Source organism: Podarcis gaigeae (assembly GCF_964106915.1).
Source record: "Podarcis gaigeae genome assembly, chromosome: 4".
Lineage (NCBI taxonomy): Eukaryota > Metazoa > Chordata > Lepidosauria > Squamata > Lacertidae > Podarcis > Podarcis gaigeae.
In genome coordinates, this window is record NC_139677.1 from 75,554,597 (window position 1) to 75,576,233 (window position 21,637).

At 40.3% G+C, this 21,637-nt stretch overlaps 1 protein-coding gene across 43 annotated transcripts in view; it reads right to left on the reverse strand.

Moving 5' to 3' along the window:
* Window positions 1-21,637, reverse strand: part of ZBTB20 (zinc finger and BTB domain containing 20) — a 641,091-nt gene that overhangs the window by 131,128 nt on the left and 488,326 nt on the right. The window lies entirely within an intron of this gene.

Genomic DNA, 21,637 nt, shown 5'->3' on the forward strand with positions numbered 1-21,637 from the left:
CATACACGAGCAGATGACTCTGGACCTGACTGCTACTGAAGATGTAGCCCTCCAGATGCTGGGATCCATAGTTTCCAACACAGCCAGCTAGCATGACCAATGACCAGTGATGTTGGCATTTGTAGTCCAGCAAGATCTGAAGGGCCACAGGTTCCCTATACCTGTAAAATGAGCAAAGAAACAATAGACTTTCCCTTCTCCATCATGGACATCTTAAAATAGAGAGTAGACACCTCACTTCTTCTGCTACTGTGCAGGATGCTCCAAAATCTCTAACTTTATGAGACATGACTTAGCACCATTACTGACCTGACAATCAACAATGACCTATTTCCACATTTAGACTTTAATTATTGAAGTCTGAGTCTACAATAAAAAGCAAATACATAAAATAATGAGATAAAAATGGAGCTTTATAGGCCTCCTGGTTTATATAACATTTGAGTCAATAGATTCCCCCCCCCAAATATATTTTTCACTTCTGAATAGTAATACTGCATACCCATCCATCAATATGAAAGTGTATTATACGCTTTTTTGATCATTCAGAAATCAAAATGAATGCCCAGTCCCTCCTATACAGCTGATGGCTCTACAGATTTGACAAGTGTGAACAGCTGCAGTCAGTTCTTATTTTAGTAAATAAAAATGAAGCAGGCTTTACTGTACATACTGGAAGCAGATCTGTATACTATAGTGTGCAGACTATTTTGTACAAATATAATGTATTGAAGGCTCATAAAATATAGTGGCCAAGACACCTAGCTGTGAACCAAGAAGTTATCGGTTTATTCCCCCCCCCCCATCCTAGAACCTATAAATAAATCTGGCTAGATGTATCCATTTAACAAGTTAGTACCTGTGAGGTGGCCTTAAGCAAGTCTCCTACAACTTGGTGGTCTGTGTGAGGCAAATAACCCCTGGGTTATTTACTAAGCACTTAAAAAATAAAGTTACTCATGTCAGCCTTCAACTACATGCTACGGATGAACTTCAGTTTCTGTGGTCAGGGACAACACATCCTTGCAGTGTGGCCAACTACTTGTCTGCTCAATTCCTACCTTTCCTGGCTACAAAAGTAGCCAGCATTTAGCAGGAAGGTAATGACAATCTAAGTCCAGAACGTACCTGCCTCCTTGTGGAAGTCGGTGACCACAACCACCCTGGAGGAGACAGCTATGAGACTCCTAAAGAAACTCAAAGATTGCTCATCTGACCACAGATAATTTCATCTTGGGCAACATGCTCAAGCCGTTTATTTATTTAGAATAATTTATAAACCACATAAAACAATATGTAAGTGGGGTATATAAACACTGCCCAGACTTGCGTCCCAGAGGTATATAAAACAATATAATTATCCAAATACCCAGGTAAAATAAGAAAATTAAAAACATAGGCTGCAATCCTAACTCCACTTACCTGGTAGTAAGCGCCACTGAATTATGAGTATACATAGTTAGGACTGCAATTTATGTGTCTGGATAGGCTTGTTGGAATGAAGGTTTCAGTAGCCATTCTTGAAAAAATGGATTATCTGAATCCATTTCAATCTAACTCCAGTCCCTGTTTTGGAACGGAAATCGGCTTGTTCTTTCTAATGGATGACATATACTAGGAGAGGGATAGGGGAAGAGCAAGCTTGCTAATTCTCCCAGCTTTCCCCCCATAAGCTATGGTATTCTTCTGAACAGGCTTTCCGGTTTCAGAATTGGGAGCAATTTACTTCAGTGGTTTGTCTCCTGCTTTGTTGATAAATATTGGGTGTTGCTGGGAGACTGAAGTGCCGTAAGTACATTGATGACACCCAACTACTTCTCCTTTTCATTAGATGCAGGTGAGGCAGTGGAGATGCTTAATTAGTGTCTGGGGTCAGTAATGGACTAAATGAGTGATAATAAACTGAAGATCAATCCAGACCGGACAGAGGTTTCAGTGGCACATGGTTCATCTGATTGGGAGTGTGTGTGTGTTAATCCTGCTTGAAAGGATATTGTGGTTCCTGAAAAAAGGCCTAGCTTTGAAGTCTGTGGATGCTGATAGATACAACATAGTCACCTGAGAACACATGACATCCACAGAAGTCAGCCTCTTCCACCTTCTAAGGCTGGTGCACCAGATACAACCCTTTCTGGACAGAATCTGCAGGGCACAATTATCCACACCTCAGTCACTTCCAGACTAGACTATTGTAATATGCTGTAGATGGGGTTGACTTTAAAGTCAGTTTGGAAACTTTTGTTAGTACAAAATATCATTGCAGGTTAATAAGTGGGACCAGTTACAGCAGTCACAACTAAACTGGCTGCTAATCTATTTACAGACTCAATCCAATTCATCTTTACAGACCAAATGGCTGGGAAGCCAGGTATCCTATCTGGCCTTCTAGCACATGAGTCCATATTCATAATAAGAAAGACTTATCTGAGCCTCCCTACTTTCTGAAGGATGTGGGTGGCGCTGTGGGTTAAACCACAGAGCCTAGGACTTGCTGATCAGAAGGTCAGCAGTTCGAATCCCCGTGATGGGGTAAGCTCCCGTTGCTCGGTCCCTGCTCCTGCCAACCTAGCAGTTCGAAAGCACGGCAAAGTGCAAGTAGATAAATAGGTACCACTCCGGCGGGAAGGTAAACGGCGTTTCTGTGCACTGCTCTGGTTCGCCAGAAGTGGCTTAGTCATGCTGGCCACATGACCTGGAAGCTGTACGCCGGCTTCCTCGGCCAATAAAGCGAGATGAGCGCTGCAACCCCAGAGTCGGCCACAACTGGACCTAATGGTCAGGGGTCCCTTTACCTTTTACCTTCTGAAGTTAGGTGGGTGATGGCCAGGGATAGGGTCTTCTTTGTTGTGGCATCTTATTTATGGAATGCCCTCCTCAGAGAGTCTTATCTGGCACCACATTGAGTTGCTATCTTTTTTTCTTTTTTTTGCATGAGAAGAGTCTATTTAGTTGCCCAGGCAACTAAATGTCACTGAAGCTGGGTTTTAATTGATTGTTTTATTGTTCTGCTGGGTTTTATCACTCTGCCATGCTACATTGCTTTCTACAGTTTTTAATAATGATTTATTTGTTTTATTATTGTTTTAATATATGAGTTGCCCTGGGGAGTTTTTAAAGAAAAGGGCAGCATACATGTATGCCAAAAAGACAGACAGACAAATACATAAAATATTCTCTCTGCCTTCACATCTATAATGTGAAGAGTTTAACATTGCCACATCTCTAACCATTGCCCTTGACCCAAGCATACCAGACAAAAGTCATGGATCTTGGAGAGAGTTAACCTATAAAATCAGAACAGAGACTAAAGATCGCACACTGTGCCATGGGCACACAAGCAGTTGGAAGAAGACTTCCAAGAGAGAAGTAAAAACACAATACTAAAAGGGAAATACTAGCAGATAGAGAAATGAAGCAACAGGGTAAGAAATCAAAGAGGAGTTGTGACCACAACAGCAAAAATTCTGAACAAACCTACTGCTACAGCCATCAGAAGAGAACTTAGAAGGTGTGCACCATGCCCTTGAGCGCTGCTTATGTTTCATTGTCAGCAACTCCAGAAGTTTCTGAACGCTGCTCCGCATAGATGCAGAACCAATATGTGGGTTTGCACGGACATAGTAATGGTATTATTGTGGTGATGTAATATTTCTGAACTGAATCATTATTCTTCCTATTTTACAAATTTGGAAACAGAAGTATTGCAGTTACTTAAGCTGCTGAAAAAGAGTTTCCTTATGCTACCAACAAGTTTCTTTTGTCTTCTTTCAATCCTGAAATGACATTTTTGGGGAAACTTTTACAATAAAATTAATTCAGTTGTTTTTAAATCATCCAGCTATGTGGAATTGTTTCCAGCTGTTAAGTTTTCCATAATCTTTTTTTCCTTCCTTAAGCATGCTCAGCTAATTAAGAAATGGCTGTGTTTTAAAATGTCAGGTATGACATATATATAGTCATGAAAGAGAAGTAATAGCAGCAGTTCTGCCATGTTTGAAAGCTCTTTTTTAAAATAATAATATATAAATAAATAAATTAGCATTTTCAAATAGCAACTGCCATCTCAATATATATAGTACAAAGTTTTCTGAGCTGTTTTTTTTTTAAAGTACTGCTCACGATCTTCAAAATGATATGCATTGTGAAGCTATATCAGTTCTATAATTCTATAACTGCAGGAAGGAAAACCTACCTAGGATATGTTTTCATGCTATATTTACATGTTTAAGGAGGAAAATTAGAGAATGAAGTGACAGAATATCCAAATTGGTTTAAATATGATGCTGGACATGCAACAAAAACTATCTTTTGTGACATGCCCAATATCTATTTAAATCAAGAAACCGGAGCCTATGCATGCAGCATTAGCATGCCAGAGAACCATGGCCCAGGATATGGCATGCTGGTATGCTAATGCTTCATACACAGTAGGGTAGCAACTTATGTATTACCAAAAAGAGGACACAGATTAGCATAAAATTTACATACCAATGTACCAGTATTGATGCATATTTAGAAAAGATGACTGTAATTGAAATAGAAATACGATATATCCCACCACAGTGGGGAAGACTGTGTGACTGATCATTCCGCTGCCCAGGTAGTAACCGTTGATGGACAACTTCAACACCCTGATTCTCCATTCTTATAGTTCTTATTGACATGAACCATATAGCCAGTCCTTCAAATACAAGGTCTGCTCTCTGAAAGTTAGGACACAAGGTCACCAATGTATAAGGTACCAGCAATCTGTGGCTGGTACTCATGGGGGCTCCTTTGCCCGCCCCGCCCATTGCGAGCAGCCTCAATCAGGCGAACAGGGTGCACATAGCCAGCAGCAGAGTGCAGGTTCATGGTGGGGGCCACACCACCCACTATAGTAATTATTTCTAAATATGCAAATTAGAACATGCAAATTTTACACAAATCTTTTAGGGCAGTACATAAGTGGCCATCCTAATTCTGCCTTCCTTTTGTGGAATTCAAGGTAGTATACCTATGAATTGTACAGTTGTCTCCCATCCAAGTGCAGATCAGACCAGACCTGCTTAGCTTCAGCAAGGTCGCTGTATCACAGGGATGGAGAACATGTGGAACTCCAGAAATTGTTGGACTTCAGCTTCCAACAGCCCCAAGCAGCATGTCCAATGCAGGGAAGACAAGAATCATAGTCCAGTGGCATATCCATAGGGTCACAGGTACCCCATCCCTTTGTCACATGCTTTCAGAGCATGTAATGCAACATATAAAAAAATGCTGTTTTTAGTGGTTGGAGTTCAGCATCCTTAAAGAAAGATCAAAAGTTGTTCACGACCAAATATATTCAGAAAAGAAAGGTGGCTGAAGCACCAAAAAACCCCAAACAACCCAGTTAGTGTTGACAGGGATTGCCTCCGCCATGTTCTCTTTCCCTTACCATTTCAAGAAAAACCACCAGATAATGTGCAAAAGGGATCTTGACCCCTGCCCATTCTGTTCCCCCACCACCATTGCAAACAAGACTCAAGAAGTTGGTAGTGAACAACCAGCTGAGAGTACTCATTTAATCTCTGGTTAAATAAATAAAAAATAGCAGATAGCTTCCTGTTTGTGAAGTGGCAGAGAACAAGAAGATGCACATAACTGAATCTCACAATGGTATCAAGGAATGACTATGAAAATGTAGCCAGCCCAGACTGAACCAATTACAAACCTAGGAAAACAACAGGAAGCCTTACACTGTCTGGCAAGCTCAGTAATGCCTTCTGTGACCAGCAGTGACTCTGCAGAGTCCCAGAGAAAGCCATTCCCCAGCACCTGCTACCTGTTCCTCCTTCATGGGACATATAAGGAACTGGTACCTCCCAAAATACTGGCCCTTTCCCATCTAGTCTGTGGCTGGAAATGGCTTACCACATGGGATACTCATACAGCACAGACCAGGAAGCCACATATGATGCAGACGTTCCTATAACTCTTGAAAGCATGTTACTTTGAGTCTTGTACAATGCTCTAAACACGGGAACCATTTAACAAAGAACCTGTTAAGATAGCTGAAAGAAATCCCTTTTGCTTCAATACTGTATCGTTACTGCCTGCGACATGAAAAGCCACCCCCCCATAATAAGTGGACTTTAAAGGGGTAGGTTGCTGTGGAAACCTTAACTTTTAACTTGTAAAAACTTAACATAAACTCACCACCCGTTTCCTTACACATATAGTCCAGTCTCTTGCCAGCGCATTATTTCTGAAATGCAAAAGTACACTACTGTGTGAGAAACGTTTTCAATTCCAGCATCTATAGAACTGCTTAAATTAGTCCTGATCAACACGGCTTTATTTTAAACCAACTGGCATAATAAAAAAGCCAGATTTTTTTAAGCTCCAAAAATAAACAAATCCTACAGAACATTGTGTGCTCTGTTGTTCCCAGCCTCAGCAACAAGACAAAAGAAGAGGGAGACTTTGTTATTTGCTAGCTGTTAATAATCAAGAGAAGATCTGCCAGACAAGCTCTTGGAGAGCTCTGTCTGTCTGGGCCAGGTAGATGCTGCAATACACAAAGGACTTCACTAGAGAAGAAAGAGCGTTCATGGACAATGATTCAGCTTCCTTAATTAAGATTTTCATTACTGATACATGCATTAAGGTTTTACAAATGCATGTGTTCAAACACTCTCAATGTGCAGGTAGATATTTCTGATTCTGTCTTAAACACAGGCTTCAGCACAGCAAAATCACCAGGAACATTCTCCAGCCAGAGCTTAGGATCTGCTTGCTTGCTCTTTGCAAAGGAGGAATGATCATGTTAAATGGTAATCTAAAATGTCTTTGTTAATTGCCAGTCATTAACCCTTTACAGTGGGAGGTATTGCTGAAAGACAGTGAATGATAAATCTTATTTTGATTTCACAACTATTTTATACTGCAGTCTCTTCAGCTGCTTTATTACGATTTCTCCCCTTAAAAGCAAAACAAAACTGGTGCAATATACAGGAGAAAAGTATCTTCTTGGTCACTTTTCAAAGCTTGTATATACAATACAGTACAGGAATTCTGTATGTACAGCTTGTTATAAAATAAGAGAAAGCTCAAAATACAGTAATATTTGATTCCTGATTCAAGGCATTTTTATATTTGATGTGACTTGCTCCAGCAACTGCACCTTGGTGAGAAGAAACAATAATTCACCATATGCACAGAACCACTTATCCTATGGTAACATCAGTAGCTATGACCCACAGACCAGAAACTGACCCAGTGCTTGACTCCCCATATGGAAAGTAAACCAATAATGTGAGGTAGGAACAGTGGCGTAGCGTGGGTTGTCAGCACCCGGGGCAAGGCAAATAATTTGCGCCCCCTAACCCTAGCCCCCAGATGTTGCGCCCGGTGCGGCCGGCCCCCCTGCACCCCCCACGTTACGCCACAGGGTAGGAAGCAAACTTAGAAGTATAGTGAGGCATGTCTGGTTCTTTTCACTATGTTCTGTTTCTTCCCACTTTTAAAAAAACAAAAGTTGACTGCTTTTCTTTAGCTTTCCCCCCCTCCTTTCTATTCTTTCTGCCTTTTGGACATGGTTTCTAGCATTTAAAAAAGTGTGTGTGTGCGTGCGTGTGAGTGCTGGTTGTGTCTTTTTATCTGGCCTTGTTTCTTTCTTTCATGGTGCAACGTCCTCAATCTTTAAAGTTCCTGTTTTGCCTTGTTCATCTGTTGTTGCTAGAAGGTGATATTTCTATAAATCCGGGCTGGATCTCTCAGTCTAGTAATGCCAATCTCCTTCGTATTTCATTCCTCTCATCTTTCTTTTCATGTGTTGTTTCTAAACTGCCATTCCAACTCTAATAGAGCTACTTGTTTGCAGGATCTTGTGCTTTCATCAGGTTTTGCTTTTTTGCTTTGCTCCAACTAAAATCTGGTCATCTTCAGATTTGAAGATTCCTCTCTTTTCCCTTATGGTCCATTTCATTATTCACCTGCCCCCCAAGTAAGAACAGTGGGGTTGGTTTTTATTTTTTTACCCCAGCTGTCATTTTAATTTCTCTCAACCATTTACTTATTCTTTTACATCTTGAATTACACAAGTACTTCCTGTCTAGTACTTTACATTGTAGTAGTCTATCATCCTCCTCACCCTTCTTTCTTTCTTTCCCTCTTTCCTTTTATTCTTGGTGACTTTAATACCTACATCATACCCTGTAACGGCAAACTCAGGTTATGTGCCAAAATTGGGCCACCAAGATGAAAGGAAGGTATTAGCATATGTGAGAAGTATCCCCCTTCCGCCCATCAAGGGGGCAACCAGAGCTTTTTTTCCAGCCAGAACTCACTGCAATTTCCCAGGTGGGCGCCATTGCCATTATAAGTGGACATGGGACGTGTTTATGGTGTGTTCCGGAATCTCTTTTTCTAGAAAAATAGCAGTGGGGGCAACAATCCAAAATGAAAACAGTCCAAAGAGGACTGAGCATGATTGTCCTTCTACATAGCTAGTCAGTCCAAGCCCTGAACTCTTGAAGTGAAAGCATCTGGATTTAGAGTGAATCTTCATGGAAGATCTGAGTGGGTTTGGACATGCAACGTGTGGACACTTCTATGTACACACTTGTGAAATGCTGGTATTGCATTGGATTCCCTTCTTTTCATGGCTCTGCAAGAGAGGATCAACCAGATATCAACACTTGCTGTGCAGGCAACACAACTGGCTCTCAAATTTCAAAGTATGGGAAACAATAACTTCATGACCAAGCCCCTCTTTTCCATGCTTGGCCTTTAGCATTAGAGCTAAAATTGCCATTTAAACAAAAGTTTCCTGTGTAACTTGAAATTATTCTGTGACGAATAAGTTAATTGGTTTCCATTGGTTTTGCTTATTGCTAATGGCTTGGACTTACCGTCCTGGGTTACATAAATACAGCTGTTTATACACTTAATGAAACCATATTTCTCCCCAATAAACATTTCTGTAGCTTAACCCAACATTCTTTTGTCCTGCTCTGTATCTATAGAGAACTTCTTTTTATGGTAACATTTACGTACATTAAAACTCTCACTTAATGATATTTTTTCAAGGTTAAATATTTTAAATTTCCAATCTTTTTCCACATATTTTGCATTCTAAAGACACAATCAACGTAACTGCTATAATGTGAACCTGCTTCTCTTTGCTAACATCCCTATATGAATATAGTCTCTAAACCAGGGCACATTATTTCATGTAATGCCTAAACAGTGCCAACAGGAGCAACACCATTATTATTTATGTCTCTACTGATCCACTCCAATTGTGTTTTCTTTTTAAAAGAGAAACAAAACTCCAAGGCTACTGAGATGTATCTCAGTCAATTCATTCACAGCAATGGTTGGCTTGGCATATACATCTCCTAGGTATTTGTATACAAGCCAAATCTAATCACAATACATGTGCATATAAGCTACCCTCACGTGAGCTGCTTTTCAATGTTCTGGCTCCAATCCTTCGTATTCTGGACTACAGGACAGTATGACTTGATACAAATGGGGGCATGGAAGGAGTTGCTTTGTCTCACTATGTAATCCACAAACCACTCTGGAGCAATCTCCCTGAAATACAATAGAAGCCTATTGGATTACTCCTAAGTGAATTGCAGTCTATGAAAACATTAAAAAAATGTCTTTCATAATTGCCATAGGCATGCTTTGCTTGTAAAATGATTTTGTTTTGTTTTGTTGTTGCTTGAGTGAGAGGCAGAGAGATTTTTGGGGCAGTGAGGACAAATACCTTTGAGGAATTTCTTCATGCTTCATACAGATTCAAAATTATCATCACATGCCTCTGCAGTGATGCATCTGCAGTGGTATTAGTGCTGAAATGCACACTTCCCTTTCAGCGATTTTTGTACTCCTTTGCAAAATGATACCAAACTTTTTGCAGTGAGGCATGCATCTGTGTGTGGAGTTTAGGCAACTGGTCACACTTCATTGAGACATCATGTAGATGGTATATGTGGGCACCTTCTGTGCCAACTTTTAAACACTTGTATTCTGAAAGGCCTAAGTTTGTTTTTAATTTCTTTTAACTTTTTGTGATTTTAATGTTTGGCTTTATGCTTTTATATTGTTATAACCCAAGGTAATTTTTTAATGATATAGCAATATATAAATATTCATATAAATAAATGCATATTCCACCATGTAAGCTAATAAGCTTGTCATCTGTTCACACTGTATTACATCATCATCATCATTCCCCACCTTTGAGTGCTGGCACTCAAGGTGGCTTAGAAATAAAAATAGGAACAGCTAAAAACGTCAAAAAAGCATAATTAAAAGCAATTAAACAATTCCCCAAAGCCTGTTGGAACAAGAAAGTCTTCACCTGCCAGAGGAAGGACAATAAGGAGTGAGCCAGTCTAGCTTCTCTAGGGAGGGAGTTTCAAAGTCTGGGAGCAGCCACTGAGAAGGTGGATGTTTCTTTAGATGTGTGCATCTGAATACACATCTCCATCCACATTCTGCTCCAACTCTGAATGAAAAGAGTTGATTGGACGCAAACAGTTTGCTGCACAGCACTGGGACTAACAAAACTGTCACAACACTGCAGCAAGGTGGGCAAGCAGCAATGGATGTAAATATGCATAAACATGTACAAAAACAGTTATTGATGAGGGATTCTTGCAAATATTTTTGTCCCAACTAACTTGAAATAGAACTTTTGCAGTAAAAATGCAATCTCACAAAAATTAATCACGGCCCAAACATAAAAATTTATATCCAACTTCAAAAAATATCTCCTCTGATGTGTGCATGTGTTTTCAAGGGGGTAAAAGAAGAGACAGTTCAAATATCCATCAAAATGCTTAGAATCCATTTTGATTTGGCTGGTTTTTTTTGTTTTTTTGCAGTTCTGTACAAATATAAACTGTGCCTCGAAAACATTATAATTTTTGCCATTATTGGCTGATTTAGAAGACTGAAGAACAGCATAAGCTATACACACAAGATTGACAAATATCATAAGATAGGTTTGAACAGCAAATTCTCTCTAACTCTGCAATTGCCTTAAGGTCATTTATCAGAATTTTGGCTACAGCTTTTTAAAATACAGATTAATAGAAAATTATAGTCTTCATTTGAATCATTGTAACACAGCATTTAAAAAACCCTGTCTTTCCCCCCAGATGTTCATTAAATAAAATTGCAGTACCTCAGAAATATCTCTATGGGCAGATATCCCACATCATTCCTTTTCTATGTGTATGTCTCAGAAACAGCTAAGAAAACATACACATTTCAAGATGCTGAGCACTTTCTATCACTTTATTGCCGATGGAATAATAGGATTTGTCAAGGGACATTATGAACCACCACTGCTGGATAAATACATAAAACATGATGGCAAAGGTCTGGGGGGACTTGAATCAATTTTCTTCTGCCATCAAATAAATGTCACATTAGATGTAAAGCATGCTGCATTCTATGGGGTCTTCTGTTCCCATTGATACACAGTCTAGAAACGGAAATGCAGTTTCAGATGTGACGTTTACTTCCCATCTGCAACAAGCCTTCCAGATTAACCAGCAGAATGGGCCAATATAATGAGGAAGAATGAAAGATATAAAAGGGGGAAGAACTAGGAGAAGAATGGCATACATATCTGGTGAATCACAGCATACATTCATTTTTTATGGGGTGAAAATAATTTATAAACACCATATAAAATCACCCCTGATGCCGGCACATGTTCCACCCTTTTAATAATAATAATAATAATAATAATAATAATAATAATAGTAATAATTGCCAAGTGCATAAAGATGAATGAGCCCAAGTTAAATGTGTGAAAGTTGCAGGTCTACTGTATTATTAAGAATGGGATGGCCACCTGCAGCTATTATTTGAAAGGAAAGTTAGCAACAGGCTGAATATGCAAATTCAGCCATATATGTATGTATTTATGTGTGCTTTATATATGTATATATATCCACACATACAATTTCCCCCTAATTTTTGTTTTATTAAATATTGGCATTTATTATTTATTTGCAAGGTTTCCATTATAAAATGTGTTAAGAAGGCACAGGTGGATCTCTGTGAAAATTCACATAAAGAAATCCATAGCCCTCCCCCGCCCACAGGGCAGCCCTTCCCATCTACAGCAAGCGTGGATACATGGTTTTTATCTTTTAAGCCCATCGCAGCTTTGGAACAGGTTGTTTGAAGGCCGGCCTTTCCCAGTATGTACTGACTGGTATATTAAGATCCTCAATGGAGGGCTTTCTGCAGGTGCCCCCATTTACCAAGCTGAAACAGGTAGGCATTGGCAGTGGTGCTGATGCAGTTGTGGAATACTCTCTCAAAAATGTTTCCTAAGCTTCTTGGATGCAATTCTAATCCTGTATCTGTATCTATGTCTATATATATTTACCTACAGTAGTGTTTGTCATTATATTCCAGAATCTGATAGTCTACAATGCTAAAAACCTAAAATAATGCTAATGCCATTCTCCAAAATAAGATGTTGCTATAGAACGATACTGCCATCTCTGATTGTACATATTTGCTTTTCACACCTAATACCCCTCAGGATGGAGCTCTTGTGGCTTTCTTATTCCCTAGTGCTAAATCACAAACAGGCATCATAGGGAGATATTGCTTAGTATATATTAGCCCAGGGGTCAGCAAGGTTTAACTTGCCTGGGCCGGATCGGTCCTGTGTAGATCCCTCTGTGGGCCGGATCATGCGCGCGCACACAGTTTTCAGTGTCTGCGCAGATGCGATTTCCGACACTGTGGAAGTGAGTCCCAGTTTAGCGCAGCGCCCGAGTGGGCGGCTCGGTTTGGGGGCAGCTCATGGGCCAGTCAAACGATCTCCGTGGGCCGCTTCTGGCCCATGGGCCTTAGGTTGCTGACCCCTGTACTAGCCTCTGCAGAAAGAGTATATTTTCTGTGAATATTGATAAACGTTGCTTCCTACCAAAATTACCCCAGGAAAATTCACCTGTGTCAGGATCCATACAGGTTAAAGCTTATTTATGGGCAGTGAAGTGTTTTTTGGGTCTTGACCAGCCCTACCTACTAAGTCTGGCCACTGAGCCATCCTAGCTGGAGAAGCTATGAAACATTTCTGTTTGGCCCGAGACATTCCTTCTAGCAGATGACAAACACTGTCCTTGAGATCTTGAAAGAGTGTGCATAGAAAACTTAATGTGGGCAGTGCATTGTAGACAACTGCTAAGTGTGCTAAAAGCTTTATGTGATTAAAGCAGTCTAGCCATGAATCAAAAATAGTAATCATATTTGCATTAATATTTAGCTATTCTTCCAATGGTGGATTGGGGCTGGGACAAGGGGAAGGGACAGGAGTGGCACTGTACTCATTTGGAACAGGAGTAGGAAAGCATAAAGTGGCACATGTGCACCTGCTGTGCCCACAGCTGCTACTGGCACCTTATTTTGCACCTTATTTTGTGCTGTCCCAAATAACGCGGCATCAGAGCACAGCCAAGAACAAGCACTAGGCCTACACACTCCTCCCTCACTACTTGCCTTGTCTATCTTGGTGCATGCTGGCTTTAAAACAACTTTGAAGGTTAGTTTTAACAGGATTTCAAGCCACTGCAATGGAAGTATGGGCATTCTCCCAGTCACCTTACGTGGAATGCTTTATTCTGAGGAACGACCTCCCACCCCCCCACCCCCCCGGCCCTTTCTCAGAGCAAGGCAGAGAGGAAGTGGAGGAACATCTGGGAAAAATGCCAGCACTAGCAGCAGCAATACAAGAAAGATTAAAAAACCAGAAAGTGAGGGGGGGAGAGAAGAAGGAATAGGGTTGGGTGGCAGTCACCAGGGGGAAAAAGAGGAGACTCAAGAATTAGTGGATGGGACTTGTAAATTTAATTAAGTACCCCCCTGCCTTTTGCCACTCATACACCATAATTTGGGAGCTGGACAGGAAGGAAGATGCAAGACAACTCATAAGATATCTCTGTTGTTCACTGATGCTAATGGAGGCTCCCTCTTTAGATGGGACTTCAGATCCTGGGTGGCAAAAACATTTGTCAAAGCTTTGTTGCAGAGCCAGTCCACAAGATTGTTGCTGAACTTTGGCAGGGATGGCAGCAACAGGAGGAATGGGATGATGGGGTGTTGGGAGGTGGTGTAATCTTTTGCACTAGTGTCGTTGGTGAAAATCTGGGACACAGAAATAAATGGGAGAATATGCTTATATAGCCACTGAGAAGGAAGAAAGCTTGGCATGTTGAAGGCATGGGATATTGATTGCCCCAGAGAGTGAGAGATCACAGAAATTGCATCTCAGCTTGCAAGATGAATAAAGCTATAGCTGGCCTGACAAGCCAGAAGAGATGTTATATGGTAGCTAGAAGGTTTCAATATTAGAACACAGAGAGAGAAATACTGCAGGTATGTTATAGAAAGGGAAAATGTCAGTCCATGAGACTGAGTTTTGAATCATCTTCATCAAGAAAGTGACAGCATAATAATAGTGTCAAATGAGGCCATAAACTCTCCAAAACAGCATGGGTGACTGTAAAGCAAGGAATCTTCAACTGGCAGCCTTTGTGCATAGTCTCATTCACTATTTAAAATGGGAATAATCTCCTGCAACTACTAGAATTGAGGTTGTGTGTTCTACATGGTTCTAGTGTGTGTGTGTGTGTGTGTGTGTGTGTGTGTGTGTGTGTGTGTGTGGTCTCTTGTTTCTGATTAACAAAACTCTCCATGGAAAATTATATTGAGCTATACAGTGTGATGAGTACACCATATTAATGCTATAAAACATAGGCAAAGTACCTCTTGTTAAGCAGACAGTCTGCTGCATACCCTTGCTACAGAAAACTTATTCAAGCAGACATTAAATGTGGGTTGAGATTGCAATGTGGTCATAGAAATCATTGTACATACTAGATTCAGCAGAACATAGAAAACCAATCAACCATATTTGGAAGGAGGGGATAAAAGAAAACCCTCACTTTTCTTGCCTTGGGGAACAACAGTCATTGGCTAGCTATTGTTTAGGCCCACTTGATCTTTATGATATAATATTGGATGCTATTCATTCCCTTTTGCACTTTCTGCATATTAATGAGTCATGCCTTATTGCTCATGTGATAGCAGTAATGATGAATTCGGGCTTATCCAAACTTCGCTTCTCCATGCCTCGAAACCACAGGTCTGATCAGTTTTCCATTTGTCTTGTGCTTTCTAGGTAAGGTTTTCTGTTTGCCCCATTGCTTTCCATGGAAAACCTACTCTCTACCACTGAATTGGAACAAACATCAATCCACAGAAAACCCAATTGATGCTTGCTCCAATTCAGCAGTAAAGAACAGCTTTCCCCAAGTGAAAGTGGCGGGGCAAGCAGAAGTGTGGACAAGCCTAAAGATATAGGAAAAGTGAAGGCAGACAATGATACCAACCCAAAATTATCTATTATACTGGCTTAGAATAATAGAATTGCAGAGTTATAAGGGACCCCAAGAGACATTTAGTTAAACCTCCTGCAATGCAGGAATTGCAACTAAAGCATCTATGACAGGTGGCAACCTAACCCCTTTGGATTTGGTCAGTCAACCAGCTACAAATCTACCTAACCGTTACTTTGATCAACCCACATTTTGCCAGCTTCCTCGCAAGAATATCATGGGGAAATCTGTCAAAAGCCTTACTGAAGAGATATACTATGTCCACAGCATTTCTCTGATCCACCAAGTTTGTAACTCCTTCAAAAAAAGAAATGAGATTAATCTGACGTGACTTATTTTTGTGAGCCTTAGTAATCACAGTATTCTTTTCTAAGTGCTCAAAGACCAACTATTGAATAATCTGTTCTAGGCCCTTTCCTGGTATCGATGTCAAGCTCACTGGTCGGTAGTTACCTGGATCTTCTCTCCCCCCCCCCTTTTTTTTGAAGATGGGGACAACATTTGTCTGCAGGGACCTCACCTGTTCTCCAATAATTCTCAAATATCATAGATAAAGGCTCTGAGATTACATCCACAAGCTCCTTTAATACCCTTGGATGGAGCTCATCAGGCCCTAATAAGTAGGTAGGTGTTCCCTTACTACCTATTTTCTTAGCTTGGGCTGCAGCTTCCTCCTTAACATCATTTATTCTGTTATTACCAGGTTGGGCATCACTTTCCTTTTGGATGAAGACAGAGGCAAAGTAGGTGTTGAAAAGTTCCACCTTCTGTCCGTCTTCTCTACACAGAGGACCCACCACTTGCTTGTTCTTTCTCTTGCTTCGGACATAGCCAAAGAAACCTTTTAACATTATTTTTAACCTCTCTTGCAAGCCTGAGCTCATTCTGAGCTCTAGTTAGCCTGACCTTCACTTTGCAACTGTTGGCTATTCATGCATGCTCCTCCTTTGTGATCTCCCCTTTCTTCCATTTCTTATACATGCCCTTCTTAACTTTCAGGTTGTGAACAAAATCTTTTATAACAATGGAGATCAATGCACATAATTAACAAATGCATCACCACAATGGTGAATGTTCCTAATACTAATAGGTAATCAAAAAGTTATATTAAAAAGAGAGGCCAACATAAAACTTTGCGCCTAGAAACAAGAGTATAATGGCTGCCCTAGAACCTTTTACTGCTTGGAACAGGGAAACAAGTAATGCTTTTCACCAGAAGCATAAGCCAAGTTGTATAGTTCTGTATTCAAGGCCAACCAAGATATTTTGGCACCTGCCCTGTCATGAATCCCAGTATCCACTGCCTAGAAACGTAGTCTCACTCTGCCTAGTGATATGGTTGGCCCTGAGGACTTTTGAAGTGAAGAAAATGATGATTCATCTCCTATTAAAATCATGCAACAGAAAGAGACACAAGGTCAAATTCAATACTCCTATTTGTCGACAACATTATGGACTTCATTTTAACAAAGAATAGGATTTGACCCATTAAAATGCTAGGATGTAAAATCATACAGCACTGTTTCCACCAGAGACATACTTAACCTAATTACATTGCATTAACATGGTAGATAACTCCAGGACACACTGCTATTGTATAATATGCACAAAAATTAAAATCTATGAAAATTGAACTTCTTTCCAGTACTTCATGCAATAAGTGGAATAATCATCTGACTTGTATGATACGCCTCCCTTTGCTCTTATGTCATATATTTTCAGTTTGAAATTAATGTAAAATGCTTCATGAAGTCAAAACAGAGAGAGATCCAATTAAACTTGACAATGTTATTTATTTTTAAAGCATCTTTTAGTAGCTGAATAATTGAACCTAAACACAAGTTCCCAAATGTAAAAACACAGTATTTGTTTTCGATATAGCAATTAATAGTGAATGTGTGAACCGCTGAAACCTTACTCAAAAGTTATCGGCAAAAAGAAACAAGAGATATATAAATGGGGGTGCAAGGCCCATGCATTTTGTCCCACTCCAAGGTCATACTGTTCTGTTGGCCCCTCACATATGGAGCACCAGCTTTTGAAACCGCAAATCTGTGTAGATTCACCACCTGATTTACAACTCAAATCCTTCCAGGGTCCTAATTTGTGTAGGTAGTACTCATTGATAGAAAAGGCTCCTACTTCAGTTAGCAGGTACAATGTGCATTCAGGTTTTTCAGTGCTTTAGAAAGATGGGTTATTTTTAAATTTTCTCTGTCCACAAGAGCAAGGGCTCTTATGCTAATGGATGGGTGAGTTTTAATGTTGCACAACAGAGGAGTCCAATGAAACAGATGTGAAGCTTCTTGCACAACAGACTCGACTGTCTATTGTACTATTGTTGTTGTTGTTAAAATTTATATACCTCCCTATCCCCACAGGTTTCAGGGCAGTTCAGAAGATATCAGGGTGGTTCACAAAAAGGAAGTTACCAGCAACCTACTCATGCATTCTCTTCCATGTCAGTGTTCTGCTGGTGGAAAACATTTCCCAAGGACAAGTATAACATGAAGTGATTTTACTTACTGCTGCATTGGATACAGTCCTATGAACTGATGTCTGTGTGTGTGTGTGTGTGTGTGTGTGTGTGTGTACGTGTCCCCTATATAGTTAAGAGAGATGATTTTTTTTTAAAAAAGGTACTAGATTTTTCCAATCTGAAATAAAAAGAAAGCCCTAAAAATATTTTGATTATGGGAAGAAAAATGTCACTGTGTGTTTGACACAGTCAGAAACAATTACAACAAAATTAAATTGAGGACTTTAGTGGATAAAATTGTTACCTCCATAGATTAATGAACAATAATAATTCATGGTTCTGAATTGACCATGTGGGCTAACATTTAATGTGCTATCCATAAAAGTTACTATTTATCTTACCCCATGATTGAATTATAAGCTAACCTACAATTTAGGAAAGCCAAGGATTCCTTTATGTAGGTTTATATTGCTGTGAAGGAATCAGGACAAAGGACACCCCAACTGAAATAAGAAAACCAAAGAGACTGGCTATAGATAAAATGAAACTACCACAGTCAATATTCACTATTATATTGTTATATAACATTATATAATATTCACTGTTATATTAGCTAAGATCCTACTGAACTGTCCTGTGTGACTCATAAGAAACTGCATAGGCAGCTTAACCTGTTACTTGTTACAAAGTGTTGTGACCTAGGGACCTGGCCATGTTTGGTAGTGGAGTTTGTTTGTTTGTTTAGACTTATATACTGCCCTTCATCCTAAGAGCTCAAAGCGAAGCACAAGATAAAAATAAAAGGTAAAAACACAAATAAATAGTTAAAACGAAAACAACAAAACAACAAACCCCTCCCACAAACACATTTAAAAGGCTGTAGAATATTAATCAGCCCCAAGGCCTAGTTGAAGAGGAATGTTTTTGCCTGACATCTAAATATACATCATGAAGGCGCCAGGCAAACCTCCCTGGGGAGGGCATTCTGCAAACAGGGAGCCACTGCAGAAAAGGCTCGTCCTCATGCTGCCACCCTCAGGACTTCACACGGAAGAGGCACATGAAGGAGAGCCTCAGATGATGAACTGTCTGTAGCTCAGCCAGGCTTGCAGCACACATCCCTGCCACCATCCTATAATTCGGGAGACGAGTTCCCTTGCAGTACCTTTCTCTTCAGTCTGGCAGAACCCACAGACTGCAAAGTGAGCCAGCTTCTACCACACTCCAGGTCTGGATAGCATGCATAAGACTTCAGTTGGCTCTAGCTCCCTGAAGACGGTATCTATACTCGCTGCTTTGGCAGGAACTGCCCAAGGCCCTGTATGCTCTCTAACTGATCTAGATACTATCTGCTTCCCTGGCGAGCCTCAAACCCCCACAGAACTGGACAAGATTCACTTGCCATTCTGCGATAGAAAGATTATGCAAAATATAGAAAAGAGTGTGACACAAAGGCTAGTTTAAAATGTTTTTTCTTCCCTGTAGCAATTATGCATTATGAGACTTCCTTCCTGTTACAACGGCAAGGTAAAAATTTGGTCGTCTGTCATTGACTGCTGTTAACATGTCACAGTGCAATTACATGCCTCATGTGTATTAATAGTAATATTGACTAAAATAGGCTAATGAAATATCTGAACAGCAGTGATTAACATTTTAAATTATCCGGTCATTTCTGTGAGACCAATCTAGCTGAAATCTGTAAAAATATAATAATAATATTCATTTCTGTGCAAGTAGGATCAATCAGAAAAAAGGATAAAAGGAAACTCTTCTTTACCCTATCACTCCTCTTTTCTTTACTACAGACAGTTTGAACTGTGTCAGTGAACTCATCTAGAAGATGTTTCTCTCGAATCGCCACAGTAAAATTGCCTGACTTTTTTCAGAATCAGGCTGCTAAGAGTTTGATTCACACTGTTTTGAATGCTGTAGATCTGCTGATTTTAACGGTGGTGGATTCTTTAATCAGATGTGGTGAGTTCTACATAACACTACATGCTAAGATTTAGACAGATTGCTTACGGGTCAAGGATCAAATTTTCAAAAGGGGTTGTTATCCCCATCTTCAAAGGGGTGGGGTGGGGAGAAGATGCCCGGTAACTACTGGCTGGATAGCTTGAAATCAATACCAGGAAAAGTCTTAAAACGAATAATGAAATAGTCATTCTGTGGGTACTTAGAAAAGGATGCTTTGATTGTTGAGACCCAGCATGGATTTTTGATTTTTTTTTTAATAGCCTTACAAGCTTGGTGGATTAGGGGAATGCAGTGGACATAGTGTATCTTGATTTCAGTATGGCTTTTGGCAAAGTCCCCCATGATATTCTTGAGGAGAAGCTGATTAAATGTGGACTAGGCAAGGTGACTGCTGGGTGGGTTTGTAGCTGGATGACAGCCCAGACTTCAAATATCTAAAGGGCTATCACATGGAGAATGGTGAAAACTTGTTTTATCCTGCTGTGGAGGGTAGGACTCGAACCAATGGCTCCAAGTTACAAGAAAGGAGATTCTGACTGAACATCAGGAAGAACTTTCTGACAATAAGATCTGTTCAACAGTGGAACAGGCTCTCATGAAAGCTGGTGGACTCCCCTTCCTTGAAGGGTTTTAAGCAGAGGTTGGATGGTCATCTGTAAGATATGATCCAGTTGAGAGACCTGCAGTGCTAGGGGTTGGACTAGATCAGAGGTGGCCAACTCCCAAAAGACTGTGATCTACTTTCAGAAATAAAATCTGGCAGTGATTTTGGGGGGTTCAGCTCAACCTTGCTGACCTTTTCTTGGGAGCAGGAAAGGTGGGTGACTAATTTTGGTAACCTTTTTTTGGGGAGCACTGTCAAAATACTTTTTTTACGGGGGACAACAGAAACTTTTAGAGATTTCTTGGGAGAGAGTTGCATAAAAGCACTCACAAAACTGTACGCCACACAAACTCCTTTGCTCACTCCTTTAACCTACCTATCAAGATTTCTTAAAAAATACATGCCTTCATCCATTGTTAGTGTGACACCTGAGTCACCATTTTGGTAACCAAAGCTGCACACATGCCAAAGCTGCACACAAACCACCTTGAAATCAAACCTTGCTGCAAAACAATGCCACCCCCAATGGAGGCTGGGACCTGCCCCACGTAAGAAGCTGAAGTACCAATGGCTCAATTACCCTCTTTGTTAACTTAAAATGCACAATGATTATTTTTAAAAAATATTTATTTATTCCTTTTAATTAATTTCCCTTTCTTATTTAAAGCAGTAGCACTGGAAACTTTAGCAAGAGCATGCCCACCCAGAAGGCAGAGGAAAAGAACAACCCAACCAGTGCCTGCCTCCTGGCCCGACGTGGCTTCAGTTTTAAAATGCGCCAACAATCAATGAAGGGCCCAATAGTGCTGGTATCCAATTCCTGAATTCTTTGATTACTGAAGGCCAGGTGATGTAAGCAGCAGACAAAATCAGCCTCAAAAAACAGCTTTTTAGCCAACAGAAAAAATTTTCCCCACACAAACACAGAAAGAAGAAGTGTTTGGATTTGATATCCCACTTTATCACTACCCGAAGGAGTCTCAAAGCTAACATTCTCCTTTCCCTTCCTCCCCCACAACAAACACTCTGTGAGGTGAGTGGGGCTGAGAGACTTCAGAGAAGTGTGACTAGCCCAAGGTCACCCAGCAGCTGCATGTGGAGGAGCAGAGATGCAAACCCGGTTCCCCAGATTATGAGACTACCGCTCTTAACCACTACACCACACTGGCT